The following is a 15,117-nucleotide window of genomic DNA, read 5'->3' on the forward strand; positions in this document are numbered from 1 at the left end:
AAGCTCGGCTTAAACTTCTTTTTTGGGGGTTCATCTACTAAGTTTGCATACGGAACGCCGACACGTTTTGGGTCCATCATCAAAGTTTTAGGTGCAGAAGGCAAAGAATCTAAAACAGTAATGTCAATAGAATCAGTTCTAAACGCTCAGTTCTGAAAAAATGTCAGAAAAATTAAAAAAAAACCCCAAACGCGAATCGTTAAACCCTAATCCTATACCCCTGATACCCGGGGCTGAGTGGTCCCACTTCGACCCGTAGTGGGTGGTCCCATATCACACTTTGTCGCGTCCCCTGATACCCGGGAATGGGTGCACACAGTTTTACCGCTGGCTCGGTTTAGATAGAGCTCAAATTTGACAGCGTATTGACTACGTTTTTCAAAGGGCAGCTAGGCCAAAAAGTCATTCGGTTTCAGACTCTTTCTATATGTTGACACTCCTCCTTAGATCCTCAAACTAATTGAATAAGTCCTTGAATAGGTTGAAAAACAATTTAAGTTGAAACACTAAATAGAGAGTTTTTAGAGCTCGAAATTTGACAACATATAGACTACTATATTGCGATCATAGAATTTTAAAAAGAGGCCTTTATCATCAGGTCGAGGAGTTGTTCAAATCAAACCAAATTTGGCATGGATCATCCCCTGTATATATAGAGTCTAAAAAAAGAATTTTTGCTATAGCTTGCCTAAGAAAAAGTTAGTTTTCATACGGAAATTTGCGATTAATTGAATATTTAATTCTCAAATTTGGATTTTCGACCTCGAACCTCCAAAAATGACCACATGTTCACTCCTCGATCTTTAATTTTTCTTTAATCAGAGTGTTTATGTTAACAACCGGTTAATATGAGTTACAATATCATCGTATCAAACTTTTAGGACTAAGTTGAACTTTTTTGGTTTGCTCTTCGGGAAACAAAAACCGAACGAGCGTTTGGTACCAATTGAAAAAAGGGCATGGTGACCGAATGGTCCGGAATAATTTTTTCTCATCGGGTCACGGAGTTGTTCAAATCGAGCCAAACACGGTATGGAGTGTACCACGTGTATCTAGAGAGTAAAACAAAAAAATTGCTATAGCTTTCCGAACCTAACTTTTCTACTCTACCACTTTTTGAAGTATTGACACCAAAGCACAAATTGCCGGTTTATTATAATCTTATTACACAGGAGATTCTCCATACCAAGTTTGGTTCCCTTTGAACAACTCCTTGACCCAATGAAAAAGACCTATTTTTAAATAAACTTAATCAAAATTATTCGGAGATAATAGGAAATTTCCGTATGAAATACGAACTTTCTTTCTAGGAAAGTTAGCACAACCATTCGTTTTGCATTACAACTTAAATAGTACTGGTAGTTTGGGATATCAATTTGGTTCACTTTGAACAACTCCTTGATTCAATAAAAAAGACCTATTTTTAAAATTCGCTAATAGCGAAATTCGAAAATTTCCGTATGAAAAACTAACTTTATTCCTAGGCAAGTTTTAGCAAAAATTCTTTTTATTTTAGACACTATATACACAGGGGATAATACATACCGAGTTTGGTTCGATTTGAACAACTCCTTGACCCGATGAAAAAGACCTATTCCGGACCATTCAGTCACCATGCCCTTTTTTCAATTGGTACCAAACGCTCGTTCGGTTATTGTTTCCCAAAGAGCAAACCAAAAACGTTCAACATAGTCTTAAAAGTTTGATACGATGATATTGTAACTCATATTAACCGGTTGTTAACATAAACACTCTGATTAAAGAAAAATTAAAGACCGAGGAGTGAGCATGTGGTCATTTTCGGAGGTTCGAGGTCGAAAATTATTAATAACTTCTGAAATTCTGAACCAATCGAAACGTAGCATAGCTCACTGAATTGCCCGTGAAACGGGCTTCAAAATAATATATACTATCACTTGTTTCTGATAAGTACTTAGAAAATCAAAGTCGATGGGCAGTGGTGTTTTTCTCCCTAGGAGGTCAAACCGGGGCCAAGTTCCCTGGCCAATTTCTCATAAACGGCTCAACAAAAACAAACACCCTTAGTACCCGTTGTAGCACTGCTTGAGATACGCATCGTATCGAAAAATGAGCCCAATCGGTGCACTCTTCGAGGAGTTATAGCAAAAACAAGGTACCGTATCAAATGACCCCAGGGCAGAGATACAGCACATTCAGAGCTAAAATTGACCTTCTCAACTACATAAAACGAGGTGTAAAATGTATATGGGGAGATTTCCCATTACAAATGGAGTTCAACGAGCCTATTCGTGGAGTCAAAGTAAAAAATTTCAACATTTCACATGTAGAAACGTGAAACGTACCAGTCACTTACTGGTCAAAATGACCGTATGTTTCTTGGCCAATTTCTCGAAAACGGCTGAAAGAAACAAAACGCTATTTACAGGGATTCAAGTACGGCTCAAACTAAATTCAAATTAACAATCAGATTGAAAATCGGTTCACTCTACGAGGAGATATTCCAACATCAAGGTACCGTACCAAATGCTCAAATTGACCTATTTCGGGTCCTGTTTCTGTACTAAAACCAATAACCACTCATTCTCACTTATCATAACCACCTGAAAAATGTATATGGGGACAATCCCCATTATCAAGCGAATCTAACGGACGAGCTATGGTGTCTAAATTCAAAGCTTCAAGGTGTCAATGGTGTCAACCGGATGGTGTCAACCCCTTCTGGGGCTAAAACCGAGGGCAAATTTACTGGCCAATTTCTCTAAAACGGCCAAACAAAAATAAACTCCCTTAGTACAGTTTGTAGCACTGCTTGAGATACGCATCATATTAAAAAATGAGCCCAATCGGTACATTCTTCGAGGAGTTATAGCAAAAAGAAGGTACCGTACCAAATGACCATGGAGGAGAGATACACCACCTCCAGAGCTAAAATTGACAACCTAAACCACAGAAAATGATATATAAAGTATATATATTTGGAATCTGCATTGAACTGGCTATTCAAAACAGTATATTTTATACCAGAAGTGACGAAATTCAAAGGGTGGCCGACCCTGACCGCCCTGTCAAACGCTTCTGGAGGTAAAATCAAGGGTAACATTACTGGCCAATTTCTCTAAAACGGCTGAACGAAAAAAACCTCTCTTGGTACAGTTGGTAGCACTGCTTGAGATACGCATCATATTAAAAAATGAACCCAATCGGTACACTCTTCGAGGAGTTATAGCAATTATAAGGTACCGTACCAAATGACCAAAAAGCAGGGTGACCTGACTTCAGAGCCAAATTTGACCATCTCGATTCCGTAAAATGCTATGGAAAATATATATGGGGATACTCCCTACTCACTGAGGATTCTAAAACACTAACATTTATTCCGCAAATCAGCTGTTTTGTTGTACCGAAATTTGGGTCATCCCGAATAGCCCAAAATTTCGACCTATTTCAACTTTGATCATTATTAACTTTTTGATTAGGCCGATTTGGTAAACTAACCAAACACTGCAAGCAAGAAGGTTTTAGTGCTAACAAAATGCGACCACTCCCGTTTAATTTGGTCCAGTACTTTAGCAGATATTAACAAAATACTGTTCTGTACCCCATTTTTTGGGCCAAAATCGAAGCCCAAGATCTCCGGAACCGACGTAAAACAACGTGAAACAGCGTTCCCGGCGTATTTGTGGGTGTAATTCTGGTCCACTTCCACGTTCTAGGTCACGGCAAACCTTCATGGTGAGGTGGGAAAAAATTTCCCACCTCACCATGAAGGCTAATATGTTTTGTGTGTTTTGACATAAAACAGAACTTTAATGAAATTGCGAAAAAAGATAAATTGTTGAATTAACCCCAATATTTGACACAATTAGCTTCAACAACCTAAATAGTCTCTAGAAAACACAAAACGCACGCCGAAAAACTTGTTCAATTGCGCAAAACACCCCTCTGCCATAAAATTTGAGAAAAAAGTTTAGTTTTCTGCATTCATCAGTAAATAAGTGTTCTAAAGGATTTTTTCAGGAATGTGACTAGCCATTCCAGAGATGAACGTCTTAACAGCAACAGCTTAAGCCAGTAACAACTAATTTTGGTCAAAAATTGAATGAGAAAATCGAAAATGACCAAAAAAGACCCCATATGACCAAAAATTACAAATTTTCTGACAGTTTGGACATGAATAACTTTTTTCGGTTATTGATTCAGAACAACAATCGAATACATCAATCACAAGGGGTTCATAAGCAACAAAACGAGCTTATGCCCGTTTAATTTAGTACTGTAGTTTTGGAAAAATCATCGATGACATGAAGCAGACTCCGATTTTTGGGCTATTGGGAGAGCCCAATTTCTCGCAAACACTAGCAAAACGGCTAAAAACGGTGCCACGTAGACAAATCCGAAGGCAATTCAAGTCCAATCATAAGATACGGAACGCCCAAAACCTCTCCCAAAATTTCCCACCTCGCCCTAGAGGCCAGGGTATTTTGTGTGTTTTGATAAAAAAAGAAATCTAACAAGAATTTCATGATTTCTCAAATAATAAAAAAGTTGTTGAATTGACAAAAACAAAGTACCCTAAAGCTTCAGGGACACAAACCAAGCCTAAATAACACAATTTGCAAGCTACAATAACCCAAATTAGGAGAATAAATAAATCAGTACTGGAAAACATTTAAAACATCATTATTTTTTAAACTTTAAAAATTTACAGTATAAAAACGTTCGGAGCAGGCCAATTTAGACAACAATTAAAGACGGCAGGCCTTTACAAATCTCCCAGTCACTAAAACGAGACTATGACCGGCCAAATTGATCAAGTAACTCTGCAAAAATTGTCGAAAACCATAAGCGTGCCCCCGAAAATATAATTTTTACTTTAATTTTTTCAAATTTAAACATTATTAATTTTCGATTAGGCTGATTTGGGAACCCAACTAAACATTGCAAGCAATAAGACTTTAGTTGCAGTAAAATGCGACAATTCCCGTGCAATTTGGTACAGTAGTTATGGAGAAATCTTTGATGACATGAACCGTACCCCGATTTTTAGGCTATTGCGAGAGCCCAGTTTCTCGCAAAATCGCGCAAAACGACAAATAACGGCGCCACGTAGACCATTCTGAGCGCACTTCAGGTCCACCCTGTAGTTACTGAATACCCAAAAGTTCTTTTTCGAAGTGGGAAAAAATCCCACCTCGCCATAAAGGCCAGGGTGTTTTGTGTCTTTTGACAAAAATGTAACTCGAACGAGAATTAACTGTTTTCGCAAAAAAAAATTAATGAATTTCCAAAAACTAAGGATTCGAAAACCTTCAAGGACCCAAACAAAGCCTAAATAATACAAATTGCAAGTAACAATAACCATATTTAGAAGAAAAACTACATCAGTACTGAAAAAAATTGACACATCAATATTTTTAATTTTTTTTAGATTTAAGTCTAATCACCTTCTGAGCAGGCTAATTTAGACACCAATTAAAAAACTGCACGCCTGTAAAAACTTAGAATCAGTAAAACAGGACTGTGCACGACCAAATTGGCGGAATAGTTTAAGAAAAATCATCAGAAAAATTAAGCGTGCCCCACAAAAAAACTTTTCGAACTTTTTTAAATTTAAACATTAATAACTTTTTGAGTAGGCCGATTTCAGGAAACAACTAAACGCTACATTCAAGAAATGTTTAGTGTCAACAAACGAAATTAGAAACATGCAATTTTGTACAGTAGTTTTAGAAAAATTGTCAAACACATGAAGCGTACCCGGATTTTTGATCTAATGGGAAACGCCAGCTTCCGGCAAAATCAAGATTTTGCCAACAAAAAACGAATTCCCAAAAACTAAGGAGTCGAGAAGTTCTATAGACCAAAACAGTCTGAATAACGCAATTAACACTAACCCAATTTAGAAGAAAAATAACATCAATACTAAAAAAAATTTATAACAATTTTTATTTCTTGAATTTTAAAATTTACAGCTTAATAACCTTCTGATCATGTCAGTTTAGACAACAATTAAAAATTGCATAACATTAAAAATTAAATTAAACAAAACGCTATTATGCCCAGACAAATTGGCAAAGTAGTTTAGGAAAAAAAATCTGAAAAATGAAGCGTGCCCCTAAAATACAACAAAATTTTACTTCGAATTTTTTTCAATTATAAACATTAAAAACTTTTCGATTAGGCCAATTTGAGAGACCAATTAAACACTAAAGAAAACGGAGGTTAGTGCCGACAAATTGCAGCAATGAGCGTCTCACTTGGTAAAGTAGGTAAATTAGATTGGGAGAAATCGTCAAGAACATTAGGCCTAGCCCAATTTTCGGGCTATCATAAGACCCCAATTCCTAGGAAAATCACGCAAAACGACCAAAAACATTGCAACGTAGACTTATCAGGACGCAAGTAAAGAACACTCATTAATTACTGAACACCCAAAACCTCTACTGCGAAGTGGGAAAAAATTCCCACCTCATCCTAAGGCCAGGGTATTTTGTGAGTTTTGACAAAAAAAATCAAACAAGAGTTTGACGGTTTCAAAAAAAACAAAAAAATATTAAATTTCCAAAAGCTACGGATTCAAAAAACTGCATGGCCCCAAAAAGAGCCTAAATAACACAATTTGCAAGTAACAATAACAATATTTAGAAGAAAAAGTACATCAATACTAAAATGTAATGACTAATTTATGTAATTTCAATGCATTCACTGCTGTTTTCGTGCAATTATAGCACTTTTTTTCCATGCGGTGAGGTTGTGTAATTTCACAACTAAAACAAGCGTCGAATTTTTGTAATTAAACCGCATTCAGTGCTGTTTTCACCAAATTTTAACTCTTTTTTTCCGAGCGCTGAGTTTGTGTAGTTTCACCATTAAAACAAGCGGTGAATTTATGTAATTTCTTCGCTTTCACTTCGGTTCTCACACATTTTTACCACTTTTATCTAAGCGGTGAATTTATATTTTTTCACCACTCAGTTAAGCGGTGAATTTGTATAATTTCAACTCATTCAAGGCTGTTTAACACAATTTTAACACTTTTTTCCAAGCGGTGATCGAGTTTGTGTCATTTCACCACTAAAGAAAGCGGTGATTTCATGTAATTTCACTGCTGTTCTCACACAATTTTACCACTTTTTTCTAAGCGGTGAATTTATGTAAGTTCACCATTAAGTTAAGCGGTGAATTTATGTAATTTTACCGCATTCACTGTTCTTCTCGCAAAATTTTAACACTTTTTTCCAAGCGGTGAATTTATGTAAGTTCACCACTAAATTAAGCGTTGAATATATGTAATTTCACCACATTCATCGTTTATCTTACACAATTTGGACATTTTGTTTCGAGGCGGTGAATTTATGTAATTTCACCGCTAAATTCAGCGGTATCATTATGTAATTTCACCGCTACCAGGCGATTAAGGTTTTTTACCGCATTCACCACCTGATTTATGTAAGTTCACCGCATTCACCGCTTATCTTACAAAATGTTCCGCATTCACCGCTTATCTTACATAATTTTGCGTTGAATGGCGGTGACACCTCGACCCGGGTGTTGCACGTTAGTGTTGACTCTAATGTGCCTAAGTTATTCCGTACCTGCCTGTCTTTATCATCTTTTCAACAAGAAGTTTCTGTCTATGAATTTCAAAGCTTCTTTGTAATCAATGATGACACGTTTCGCTGAAAAGAGTTATAAATGTAGTAAATGTCATTTGTATACAGCAAACGTCAAAGCCGTACTGTACTGCCTGTGTGGTAACTTTTAGCTCGCTTCCATTCATTGTTGCAGCATTTATATACAAAACCTGAGAAAAAATTGAATATTTAACATAAAAACTAATGCTTCTATCAAACCTAACGTATCTCTTTTTTTTAAACCTTTCTCTTTCTTCAGGGGTTTGAAATTTGGCAGTCTCCGTTGTTGGAAATTGATTCAAGAAGCAAAAATTACATAAATGAAAAAAGTCTTGGTTGAAGTGTACACAGACTACTTTTATGCTATCGCTGGGTACTCCAAGTAGACCCCCGCTTTCTCAACATTCGTTTAAAAATCTCCAGGTTCATCTACTCAAAAGAATTTTGAGCTTTTATATATTCTGAGCATTTTCAACTTGGATTTAGGAACAATTCATTTCTCTCCGTGAGCTTCTGCTTTCTTCTTTGTTTTATTTGTTTTTTTTACATAATCGAAGCAGTCCTTCTTTTCTCCACATTTTCTTGAATTTTTTTCAGTTGAACAAAATGAATTCCTATTAATACCCGTGCTTCCCTAGTCAAAAATTAATGGAAAGTTCACAAAAACTTATAAAAAATTTATAAATATTTTCAAAAAAGATGCATTATTTTTACAAGATTTTACACAAAATTCCAAAAATTCTGCAATAATTTACAAAAATTTTTAAACCTTTGCCCTAATTTAGAAACAGTTTTCAAATACTTCCATCAATTTACAACAAGTTTTCAAATTTATGCAATATTTTATAAACAAGATTTACAAATTAACGCAAATTGTTGCAGTCTTAAAAAAAACCGTTAAAAAATGCTAAATAATAGCTGTTGAGACTCCAAAAAGGGGCAATAGAGCCTAAAAACCTATCCTATAGAGCCTAGAAACCTATCCTATTCAGAAACGAGAAGCTCTTAAATTTTAAATATACAAAAAAAACATAGCAGGACAAGTCCTGACGTACAATTCAAAGAATTTTCATTGACTAAACAGAAAACTAGACCACGAACGGACTACGAATGGATTGGCAAAACCATTTAGAAAAAAATCCGATCCAAAAAATTGAAAAAACTATAAAAAATGAAAGTGAAATTGCCGCATGTGAACAAAAAAACCACTAGCGAGAGAGCGAATTTTTGTTCAAACCCCGTTTTCTCACTCTGCTTTAAATTTAGAGCGAAAAAATTTCACGCCGCACAACCACTCGCTTTTTCACTCCACTTCCTGTTTCGGCGTGACCAAAATCACTACTCCAATTTGACTTCAAAAATCATGAAAATGTGTGAACAGATCTCAAAAAAAAGCAGGACAAGTTCTGACGTACAATTCAAATAATTTTCTTTGACTAAACAGAAAACTAGACCTAGGACGGACTATGAATGGATTCGGAAAACCATTTAGAAAAAATATCCGATCCAAAAAATCGAAAAAACAGTAAAAATCAAAGTGAAATTGCCACATGTGAACAAAAAACCACTAGCGAGAAAGGGAATTTTTGTTCAAACACCGTTTTCTCACTCTGATTTAAATTTAGAGCGAAATAATTTCACGCCGCAAGACCCCTCGATTTTTTGCTCCACTTCCTGTTTCGGCGTGACCAAAATCACTACTCCAATTTGACTTCAAAAATCATGAAAATGTGTGAACAGATCTTAAAAAAAAGACAGCGCCCCAATATAATTCAAATTCTTTGAATTGTAATAAAAGAGCACTGATAGGGCTCTTTATTGAACCACATTGGTGAATTTCTTTCATATTGACGGCTGTTTATTTCATTGTGACCTTGATGAGTTAGTGAGATGTACTATTTGTGTTTCTCGCTGATCTCGCTTAAATTTTGTACGTTTTTTCGCACTGCAACTGAGTTCCTCACTAACGGGTTTCTTCATTTGGTTTTTTTTCCACTGCATTTTCTTGTCTGCTTTTTAGATTACCCGGGTCGAATGTCCTCCCTAAAATCCTCCCATTTTGATGTAAGTGTGGGGGGGTAAATTGTCTATGGGGGGTAAATTGATGTAAGAGTTTGGGGGTAAATTGTTCAGAGGGGGTAAAATGATGTAAGAGTTGGGCTGCAATGGGACCTTTGAGGAATTTTCCCCCCTGACTGAAATTGCCATGTAATAGTGGCCTGCAATGGGCTGCAATGGGAGGACTTTTCAGGAACTACCCCCTGACTGAAATTGCCATGTAAGAGTGGGCTGCAATGGGCTGCAATGTGAGGACTCTTTAGGAATTAACCCCTTGATTGAAATTTCCATGTAAGAGTGGGCTGCAATGGGCTGCAATGAGAGGACTTTTCAGGAACTACCCCTGACTGAAATTGCCACGTAAGAGTGGGCTGCAATGGGCTGCAATGGGAGGACTTTTCAGGAATTACCCCAGTCGTGACTGAAATTGCCATGTAAGAGTGGGCTGCAATGGGCTGCAATGAGAGGACTTTTTAGGAATTACCCCTCTCCCGTGATTGAAGCCACGGGGATAAAATGGTGTAAGAGTGAGGGGGTAAAAGACAAATTAACCCCCAACTCTTACAGCTTTTTTGGTCTGCCAAGGGGGGTAAAATGGTGTAAGAGTGAGGTGGTAAAAGACAAATTACCTCCGAACTCTTACATCGTTTTACTCCCCTTGGCATATCAAAAAAGATGTAAGAGTGAGGGGTTAATTTGTCTTTTACCCCCTCACTCTTACACCATGGTATAATCTTCAAATTATATTTTTGCATTATTTGGATCTTTGCACAACACGTTTTAACTGCTCGTCCGGTCACAAAAAACGCAGTGAATAGATGTTTCGGTTCTGTAGTTGAAATCACCTACAAATTAAGATACGTTTCCCGCTATTGCAATGCTGGCAAACCTCTGTTTGTTCATGGAATGTTTTCAAATTTGTCTTATTGTGAAAAGGCTGCAATTAGAATTATTCTTTCTTTAACGTCAGGCAGCATTTATAGCTTTATTCTGGTGTATTTGTTTTGCAGGTAACTTATAGCATTTTTCAAGGTACCTCAACCTCTTCTAGTATTTTTTGTTAAGATGTTCAGATAAGTGAAACTCGGGACTTCGAGAGGTTTAGTGCTGTAGGTCTTCTATTTTAAAAACAGTTAAAAATGATTCGAATTTCACATTTTACATCTCATGGACACTTTGGTCACGATGTACTGTTCCGCGTTTTTCGTGGCTATTATTATTATTTACATCATCGTTGTATTTTGCTGCTTTTTCAATATTATACCTGCGACAAATTTATAGCAAACTGTCCGCTCATTTTGTTAGGTCTGGTTGCATTTAGATGTTCAAAGCGGTCAATCTCTGTGAGAGACTTCAAGCTCTTCAAATCTCATTGTGTTTGACTTTCTTTTTGTACAAACCAGCTATTTGCTCTCGTTATTCAGTCTGCTAATTCTTCGGCAGTCACATTAAATTAGTACTTTTATGTCTTTTTTATTAAACTAAATAAGAGATGACTTTCTTGTCGGCTCTTTTTGCTCTTTTGGACTTAGCTCTGATTGAGAAGTGTGCCCTGGGGTTGTTCCGGGGTTCAGAGATGCGTAAAAATTGTGGGCACTCTAGTAGTTGTGTAAGTATACATTGACAAATAATATCTCATTATGCGTGGATAAAAACCAAGTGTCCAAAAGTGCGGCTTTTTCAGATGATCTAATCATTTCATGTTTATAATGAGAACGTTTTTACTCATTGTCAAATAAATTCGGAACGAGATTTTTTTAACGTGCTTATCAAGTTCTTCGAGTGTTTTTTTGGATCGTTTCCGTTTATGCGTGCTGCACAGAATCCAAAGATGGTATATAGATTTCCAGCTTGTTATTCCATTTCTTCTGTCACCAAACTCGAAAGTCAGTTCTTTTTCGGTAGTCATTCTGGTTTTCAACGCTTATTGGATATCCTTTATTTGGTGGCATTTTGTCATTTAGGCACAAAAGAATATTGAACTGAACGTCACGTGTTAAACTGACTAATCGAACAGTTTTCATTCGCTTTTCAAATATTACCGACGCGTACAGTTGGTTCATTCTATTGATGAGTGTGTAAAACTTTTGAAGTGAAGAACTTTTTTTCAAAAATGAAAAGTAGCAAAAAGTTAAAATAGTTCTATCAAAAAAATCTGCAGACGCCCAAGTTTTATTTTAACTTATGGCAGCCTTCCATACGCTCTAACAAAAGTTCAGGTAAATTTACCTGAATCAAGTTCAGGTAACCAGAAGTTCAGGTGAAGTTCAGGTGTAAAAGCACCTGAAATACACCTGAACTGTATTCCAGGTAAATTTTCACCTGAACAAGTTCAGTTGTGGTTACCTGAAAAAAACTTTCATTGCATTCAATAGTGAAACAACAAAAATTTAGAAGCAAACTAAAACACAATACAAATACAAACTTTAGGGGAAACATAAACACATTTACTAAGCAGTGTTCAGTTTTTTTGCATAGTTACGGTTAAGTTTAGAATCAAATTTTCCCACTCTTCAGCTCTACTGATGTTTCTAGTTCGAAGAAACATTTTCGAAGTGATCACCAATAGCGAAGTTTTAAAATAACGGTTTGAAGAAACTTTAAAATTTTTAAAATCATAACAACAGGAAACGCAATGATTTTGAAGCGGATCAACTTGAATCGAATCTTCCTCCCATATATTTTTAACCAAAAACAGTTATTCCTGCATAAAATAGATCTCTGGAGATATGGATCCAATAATTTAGAAACGGTAACGACATAGGGTCCCATTTAGCTTCCATTTCTTAAAAGTCTTTCAGACTTTAAGCTCTTCATTCATAATCTTTTGAAATTGAACTAACTCCATTTTCCATCATAAGCACTGCTTCAAAACCCTGTCCGTCGAAAGGTAGTTTGTTTTTTAATTTTAGGTAATTGTTTTCGAAACAGGGCTCTCTACATATTATAGGGGACAAAACAAACATTTATGGAACTATTTCCTGCTGTTTATTAAGTTTCGCAAATTTACAGTAGTTTTAAAGCGGATCACCTCGAATCTATTCTCTCTTCCTTATATTTTAAATAAAAAAATAGTAATCAAAAATAGATCTCTAAAGAATTGCTTCCTAATAGTGTTTTCTGGTTTTTGAGCTCGCCAGGTTGTTTTTCGGCTGGTTTAAGTTTACCTGAAACAACACCTGAACTTATCTGAAATTTACTTGAAATTTACCTGAAAACTTCAGGTGTCACTGGCTGAACTTTTACCTAAACTCGCATGAAAATCACCTGAAAACTACACCTGAAAAATTCAGGTAGTTTTTCTGGTTCAGGTATTTTTACCTGAATTTCACCTGAAAATCTCAGGCTAAAAACCTGAAACTTTCAGGTGAAATTCAAGCAAAAATACATAAACCAGAAAAACTACCTGAACTTTTCAGGTGTACTTTTCATGTGATTTTCAGGCAAGTTCAGATAAAAATTCAGCCAGTGACGCCTGAAATTTTCAGGTAAATATTAGGTAAATTTCAGGTAAGTTCAGGTGGAGTTCAGGTGGGAACAATTTTACCTGAAATTTACCTTAACTTTATTTAGAGTGTATGCAGCATAAATTATTGCGCAGACCATGTGAGATTTTCCATAACCGTCGGTCTATATTTTAATTGGACAGTATTTGAACCCCTTCTGTTCAAGGAATAAGAGTTTTTTTCGTTAGTGTGTATTGACTCACACAGCACCAATTTTAAAACAGATCACCTTGATCGATATGCCTTCCGATGCTTTTCTGGTAAAGGTTTCAAACGTTTTAATATTTTCCTATAAAAAACTTAAAATGATGTTTTGGCAATGAATAACTCGAACAGATTATTTCTAGATGTTATATTCCCAAATGCATTGCTTGATAGAAAACGTTTTCTGTGTATCGCTAAACAACCTCTCCTGTATTTGATTTTTTCTAAGTGTGCGATGTTAACCTTAGGTAATTTCTTGTACAACATTACAAAAAGGCATTTCAATTTCACTATATCAAAAGTGCTTGCAGCTTTAAAATACCTTATTAATGGATTTATATGGTGTTTTTGCGATGAAAAACTTGAAAAGATAGTCTCTAGATAACAAAAATCGTTATTTTAACCAATTTCATTTTATGATAAAGATTGTTTTCTGTGTATCACTGAACAACTTCTCCTGTTTTTGATTGCTTCTCCTGTTTCTTCTATGCGATATTAAATTTCAGGTCCTTTCTAGACCGTTTTCAAAAATGAAAAAAGCGGAAAAAAATCTGATGTAAATAATAGAAAAAAAAATCTTTCGCAGATAACTACAGACGCCCAAGTTTTATTCCATTTTATGGCAGTCTTCCATGCAGCAAAAATAGTTGCTCAGGCCATGTGACATTTTTCAAAATCTGTGGTCTATGTTTGAAGGGGAAAGTTTTGAACCATTCTGGTCAAGGAACATAAGTTCTTCCAGGAACATAAGATAATTTCTAGATAAAATTAGTGTTATATTACTCAATTGCATTACCGGATAGAAAATGTTTTCTGAAAGTCGATAGATAACTTTATCTGTATTTGATTGGCAGTTCTAATACCAAGTTCTAATTTTCAGGTAGTTTCTAATACCAAATTTTTATAATGCATTTAATTTTTACTGTGATAAAACTGATTGCTGCTTACAAATAACAGGTAGTCGGCTTGAAAAGTTTAATCTAAATAATCTCTTGTAAAACAAATCAGCCATGAAAAACTAAAAGAAAGAGCTGATCGTTTATCTTTTTGAGCAGCTTTTGTTTCATTTGAGAGCGATCTTAACGAACGACTTGCCCCAAATGCACGACAATTTTGATTGCAGTATCATTGGTATGTTTTCATGTAGTCCAATCGTAATTGATTTGGAAGGCAACAGATTCTGCTCGACTAACAAACAATTTTTGTAATAGAAAAAAAATAATTTTTTTAATAGAGTGAATTTTTCTCAATTTTCAAACATTTGAAATTCTTTCTTTTCGCTTTACTAGGAGCGAGGCTGCATTGATTGTCAACAGTCCACTACAAAACTCGTTTTAGCTTGAAGATAGTGTTCTGCAGGGTTTTCGATCTCGTTCGCATGCATTGAAAAATTATTAACGTGATCATTTTATACGGACAACTTAAGTTTCGTTTCCTTGGTTTCGGTCTTGTCTCCTCTAGAACAGTTGAAAAAAATTTTGTTTACAGACATGTGGTTATGAGGAAAAAGTTATTTGTATGTTATGCTACCTTTTTTTTAAATATATACGTATGTTATATCATCTGGTCCTCCCATTTCTTGTTTTTTTTTTCTTTGACTGATTAAGCTTGAAAAACATTCCCGGTAGTGAAAAACAATCAACTCTGCAATTTTCAGCTTGCAACAATATATCTTGAAATGTTGTTTTTGTCTTCTGTTGTCCTTTAAGGGACACATCCGAACACCTAATTGT

Source organism: Convolutriloba macropyga, unplaced genomic scaffold (assembly GCF_964194025.1).
Source record: "Convolutriloba macropyga unplaced genomic scaffold, txConMacr16.3 SCAFFOLD_477, whole genome shotgun sequence".
Lineage (NCBI taxonomy): Eukaryota > Metazoa > Xenacoelomorpha > Acoela > Convolutidae > Convolutriloba > Convolutriloba macropyga.